Source organism: Pleuronectes platessa, chromosome 17, assembly GCF_947347685.1.
Source record: "Pleuronectes platessa chromosome 17, fPlePla1.1, whole genome shotgun sequence".
NCBI lineage: Eukaryota > Metazoa > Chordata > Actinopteri > Pleuronectiformes > Pleuronectidae > Pleuronectes > Pleuronectes platessa.
The window spans coordinates 11,804,261-11,811,247 of NC_070642.1; positions in this window are offsets into that span (position 1 = coordinate 11,804,261).

Genomic DNA, 6,987 nt, shown 5'->3' on the forward strand with positions numbered 1-6,987 from the left:
TCTCTCTCTCTCTCTCTCTCTCTCTCTCTCTCTCTCTTCTCTCTCATCTCTCTCTCATCTCTATTCGGTCTCCTAGCAACCCAGGAAGCTGTAGTTAATTATACAGAAGATATTGATCTCTGTCCTTTCAGTCGCCCCTGTCGCCCCTTTCTCATCTCTCAATCTCTCCCTCTCCTAATATCAGTTCAATCCCCCACTTTTAATTTCCTTTTTAATTTCTGAAGCACAGCGGACGGCTGCTTTACGAGGTACTTTTACTCTTTCTTTTTCTTTTCTCCCTTCCTTGTCTTTTTGTCATGCAGAGCAGCATTACCATGTGTCTCACAGCGCGGGACTGTTGCAGAAATCGGGACCGCTGGGCCCAATCACCATCGGATTGTTCCGCCAGAGGCATGCGGTGTAATGTGCTGATGCTTATTACCATGACAACGGGACAGGACAAGTTCTACGGCAGCCGGTCTTAAAGTGACACTTTTCTTCGTGGTTCATGGAGTTGCACCAGGAAGCTCACGTCTCCTGTCGCCTCTTTCTCTCCATCCTATGTGCTGCTCTTTCTCTCAGGGTTTAATTTATGTGGATTCCATCTGTCAGGAAAAGCTGACATCAAACACTGGTTATTTATAAACACATGTATGTGTCTGTGTTTGTGTGTCTGTGTGTGTGTGTTTGTGTGTGTCCTCATGGCATCCCATTGTGTCCCTCTCTCCGGACTGGACCATCACCACAGTGACTGCTCTGTTCACACTCTCCTTTTTCTCTCACCTTTCATCTGCAGACTCTCGTCTGACTCTCGCTGGCTTTTATGTTTCTCTCTCTTCCCCCCCCGTCCTCATATCTCTCTCAGTCTCCCTCAGCGCCACATGAATTCCCCATTGAAGTGTAACACAGCAGATTGTGTTTTCTGTTGGCTTTTTGTGAACAAACAATCTTTTGCTGTCGGGATAAAGGAGCAGCTGCACAGTGTAAAGACACACATGTTTTTGTGCGCTCCCTGACGCTGGAGCCTTTTCAGGCCAAGGTCACCATGGTTGCAGTGATCATTATGGGATGGCTTTGTGTCACTACATCTTCAATCGGACAAAATCTTAAATCATGGCTGTCACACATCTGTATATCAACTATAAGAAGTGTTATCAATATATAATGTGCTGTGTTATTATAGGTCAAACTGCAAAGGGGTTCAGTTGTTAGAAATTGTGTCACTTACAGAGATTAAAGTTGTCATATTATCATCGGGTGATTCTGCAGAAATACTGCATTTGCTTTTGCTTCTTTTAGTATAATATATATATATATATATAAGCAAAACACTACTTATACTTGTGTCAGTGTGCACTGAACTCTGAACTAATTAGAATTGCTCTTTAGCAAAACACTACTTATACTTGTGTCAGTGTGCACTGAACTCTGAACTTTATTTAGAATTGCTCCGGCCTTTCCCCCTGGTAAAAAGTAAGCAGAAGGTCAAAGGGAATGATGTGAGATGTGAGAACACAGCAGGAGATCCTCATCTCCACGGCAGAATGATTATGTCATGTTTCTGAGAGCTGAATCTCTTCTGCGCACTTCATGTGTGAAAGGAAACCTCCGGAGAAAGTCTGGACCCAATGCTACGGACTTCCTCCAGAGTTCACGTCTGAAAACGGCTTTAGATTTAGTGTTTGGACGTGTTTCTTTTAAAACTACTGAAAGGAGAGCTGGACACTTCAGGAGCTAATCAGAAACCCTGGATTCACCCCTGTTTATGAGCCACCTATTCTCTAAATTGACCTAAAAAGACTCTTCAGAGAAGAGTGAATAATAAGGAATAGAATAAAAATTACAGCTGCACACAAAAATTGAGGCAGTGAGTATCCACTGGTAATGAGCTGGACCTAGCATAATAACATCTCAAATGATTTAGATATGAGGAAAGAGTATTTTCATTAATATCTTTTTTCTGTTATCTTCTCGTTACGTAGCTGAACTCTTTCACCACCAGGCAATAAAAGCTCAGGCTGCTTGTGTCCAGATTTCATCCTGCTACAGGTGGGTCACTGGCAGACCCGCGTGCGTACGTTCAAATTTATTATGACATTTCCAAGGCCCTCGTCTTGGCCTCATGAACCATCACGAACAAGTATTTTCATCAGAGCAAATCCAACGAGAAAGAAGATGCAGCAAGATGTGGATTTAATCCTGTGCTCATCAACTTTATTATTTTACCTCTGATCCGCTGAGCACTCGTTACCTTGACGAAGGGGTTTGGTGTTTGGAAAAACACCTTCACAGTTACAAAGCTGCACTCGAGCTGCCCTCATCTCCCGCTGGACATTTTTTCCCTCATTAATATGCAGATCTACTCAGCCAGGTTCTCCAGAAACTAATCAAACCAGGTTGCGTAATTGGTCGTCGGATGGTGGAAGTACAAACCTTGCATCAGGAGCTCACACACATCAACACACAGGTATGAAGGCGAAAGGGGGACGGGAAATAAAAATAAGAATCTGGGTCTGAAACTATCTAAAGGAAGTCTGGGTGATGGTGTCACAGCATTGACGTCATGTGAGGTGATGTTCAGGGGTGAGAGGAGGTTTTTTCAGTTTGTCAGTTTGTCTGGAAATGGGAATATAGAATGTCATCATATATTTTCCCCTACTTACTTTCTGGTTATGATCCTTCACACACCAACTCACTGAGTTAATGACAGTCCCCAATCAGATTAAACAAGTCCTCATTTTGCTGTAAACCAGGCTTCGGGAAACCAGAATATATAAAATGTTCTATCTTCAGAGGGCAGGAGAAGGAGAGAAGAGCGACATCTGCTGGGCTCTGAGGGACATCAAGCACTAAACTGCAGTAGAGATTATCACTTATTTTACCAGAACACAGATGTGTTTTACTTTTAATCCAGTTCCCTGAAAGCTGGATTCCCCTTGGAGTTAATTCTGATTGGTTGAGTCTGAGGTTCAGGTCTTTGTGGAGCGGTTTCCCAAGGCTTCATCCACCTGGACCCACATTACACTGTTGTATTATACATCACATAGATGGCTATGAGGTGAATAAAGAAACTGAGGTAGATTCAAATTATCTCTGTTCAAAGTTTGACTCACGTAAATGAAGAGGTAGACATCACTAAAGAGTATACTGAGAAGGGAGTGTGGTATTACACTACCGTGAGTAACCGCTAGGTGGCAGCAGAGACATATGAAGAGAAGATGAATTTAGTTTCTGATTAGTTTCTCCTTTAAATTTGTTCCACTCATTCAATGATACACAACAATGTATTTGTGTTACATAAATGATGTGACCTTATACCATTATCATAAATAATAGATATTGACAGGTCATGTACGACATTTTCACAATCACTGGAATTTGTAGACAGGGTTTGTAAAAACAAAGGGTTCCACTGTATTGGTTTTGGAACTTTGAAAAAGGATTAAAAGTTATTTTTAAGTAACTTCTACACGTAAGGACAGAGGAGAAGCCAATTATTGTGTAGGCGCATATCTTTTTTAATTTGATAGATTTATAGCTGAGCTTTGATTACCAGCGTGTTTATATGTAAGCTCTGTGTCTCCTGAGAATACATCCTGTCTGTCACTTGCAGAGGAAAATGTTTCGCAAACAATGTCCCCTGTCTCTGGGCACATCCTCTCCTCGTCCCGGCCCTTGACCTGTTCGGTTGACAGACGGTCACTCACCGAGTGATGAAGCGTTCCTCCGGGCTTCATTCAGATGACTGCGCTGCCTGCAATAAAATGAAAAACACTACAAAACAGGACACCTGCAGCACTGATTTTACAAATGTCAGACAGAAAAGTGGAGCAGGAGCTGATGGAGACAGGATGAATCTGGTTCCATGAAGTTAAATGACATTCAAGCAGTGGTGGGATGCAACAAAGAACATTTACTTCAGTAGATTCATTTCAGGTACTTCTCACTTTTCTGTACTACATATATCAGCAAATATCTGTACTATATAGGCCACTTTAGTTTTACAATTTTTTTTTTTTTTTTTAAATAATCAATAACGAGAAGGGATTTGATCCACTGATCCAATCAGAGCGGGCAGGTTTCATTAGAACCCGCCTCCTGCAGCAGGAGAGACCCCACCATAATGATGTGGTTGTCCTTTGCTACTTTAACTTTAAATATTTTAAGTATGTTTGATATAAAGTACTTAATTTAACTTGACTAAACATGCCGACTCGGCCCTGCATCTCAATAACCTTTACACTTTGACACATTTTACACTCTGGTTTTTAAGTTTTATTGCCAATTCTTGTTTTCCATCTTTTATGCATTATAAACTTTTAGTGTTTTATCATCATTGTTCTGGGTCTTACACAATATGGGTTGGTGTACTGTTTTCTTGTTGTTGTTTGTTGCACAATGTACTGTTCTGCAGCTGCTGCAGCTATTTGGCCCAAGAACAATTTCCCCATAGGGAAAATAAAGTATACTTGATTGCTTTAATACAATGTTTGAGTAGGTTATCCACACCAACAACATCAAAAGAAAACTACAATGTGCGGCGGAGAGTGCAACTTTTGAATATATGAACTGAACTAGTGATGTAATAATAAGCAAAACTGATTTTTGAATGTAATAAAACTTTAAAAAAAACAAACCGCAACAAATGTGGGCCTGTCTAATTCCAGCGTTTAGATGCATTAGAGTGCAACACCACCTTAAAAGTTCCACTAAAGTTCCACATTGGACTCACGGTGCTCAAGTTAGAATTGAACTATTGACCAGTGAGCGTCCACGCCTGGATGAATGAAGCCTGCTGTCCACAGCGGAGTCAGTCTGGTGAACATAATGTTTCTCCGATAACGTATCAGAAAATTCCTTATTTGGAGGTCTTACATAACAACGTTGAAAACCTTCTCATACACACCCACACACACTATACAGGAAAATGACCAAACCTAGGTTGAACTGAACACACTACACTTCATAGGTAATAATTATTAATATCATAACATAGAGATTCAACCCATGGCAATCCTAAACAGATGATGAGTGAGTTCAAACCATCCTGCATCTTCTAGAATTAGCATTTGTTCGGTGCAGTAAATGTCGCTGTCACTGATACCAACAAGAGAAATAGTAGAATGTCTAAGGTGTGTCTTCTTGTTTTGACGCCACTGAAATCAGGACCTAAAACGCCAACATTTATCAAACAGCAACATCCTGCATCTGCTCTGTCAGGTCGTTCACGTGGAGACCAACACATGGAGGCTATATCGGTTCACAGCAGTGTGTGGCATGTTGTCTTATCTCTCTGTGTAACAGGAATGTGAAATATTGTCGTGTTGTTTTCTTTGTCCTGAGATACAGTGTCTCCATACAGGCTGTTACACAACTGGTTCCTTTTGATTAACATGTTGAGACGCTTTGAACCTTTGTAACATCTCAGTGTCTATGGCATAAAGTGTTTTTATATAGCAGGCTTGAAATAACCACTGCTGAACAATGTGCTAAACTTAAAAAATTAACTTAAAAATAAAAATGATATTATAAAGCAAATGATACAAAAAATTGCTTTGTAGCATCAAATATTTGTTAAAATATTTGTTTATATACTATTTAAAATGTAAATGATGAAACCTAATACAATGGACTTTATGTGTCCCTCCCACCTGTTTACCACTGTAACTGTGGCAACACTTTGGATAAATGATTTCCTTGTTTAAAGGTATAAAGTAGGTTTCTGATTTGTTTCCTGTTTCCAAACAATGATGATTGTTCAGCTCCGGGTCAAAGGTCAGGCTTGTTTGGCAGGATTGTCAAAAGGAATATAATGGTTTAAGTCCATGGGCTTAACCAATATGTTGTAAATGCAGGTTTTTCAGTGTGTGTGTGTGTGTGTGTGTGTGTGTGTGTTAGTGTGTGTGTTTTGACCTCGTCCATGGCCTCTGTTTAAGCCAGGAAAAGGTTCAAGGAGTGGCCAGCACCAGGACCTGAGATTACCCTTAACACACAGAGACACACTAATTGTTTCCTTCGGTCACAGGATACAAACACGGCAGAAACACGTGACCTGACACCATTTCTGTAACAACACGTGAAGTGTCCGTCATTGTCTTTATTTGTGTTCATTTACGATCTCGGCTCAAACGACAGCTCTCGGTGAAAACTTAAAATATGAGAAACGTCACCTGACCATGACAAAGACGTCAAATTTTTATTAAATGTGTCTCCTGTTGTGTCATCATGCCCTGTCCTCACACTTTGTGTTACCCTGGAGACAGAGGGCAATTAACAGTAGGGTGTCATCGACCTTGTGACCACTCCACCCTCAAGCGCACACACACACACACACACACACACACACACAGGTTGAAGCGGCATTTGTGAGCCAGAGAGCGTCATCAGTGGACGTGCTCGTGGTTCAGGCCACGAAGAAAACTGGCATCTTTTCCCAGTGGGAAGCCAGTGAGGGATCAAACAAGTGAGGAATTTGAACTATAGTGTGAACTATACCCATGTCCTCCTGGTGAAGCTCATCGCTGGCAGGTGAAGAGAAGCAGATGACAACAGCATGTCATGATCAGGCCTCTCCCTCATGGTTCCTGCTGTCTCCCTCGTGTCTCCTATTTGTCCCCAGTTCCTCCCTCTCCCTGTCTGAGTGCGTGTGGGTCTGTTTGTTCCAATCCACCTGCATACCTGAAACACGTCGTCCATGAATCAACTCTGTCTCCACGCTCCGGTCTTCACCAGGCTTATCTGTGCACAAGAGTATTAAAACAAGCTCCAGACCCCCCCGACCCCCACGTTTGCTTGACTTCTCTCTAATCCCATGTTTACCTGCGCCTCAGATCCATCATAAATCTCTGCTCCACGCCCGACTGCCCAGTTATCTGTGTCTGCTCTGCTGCAGATCACCTCTACCAACCAGAGCTGCAATGGGCTCTGGAAAGAAGCAGGTTTCATGTCTATGTCTTTCTCTTTATTCCTTTTTTATAAAACTTCATTGTAGTTCTATGTTTAGATATT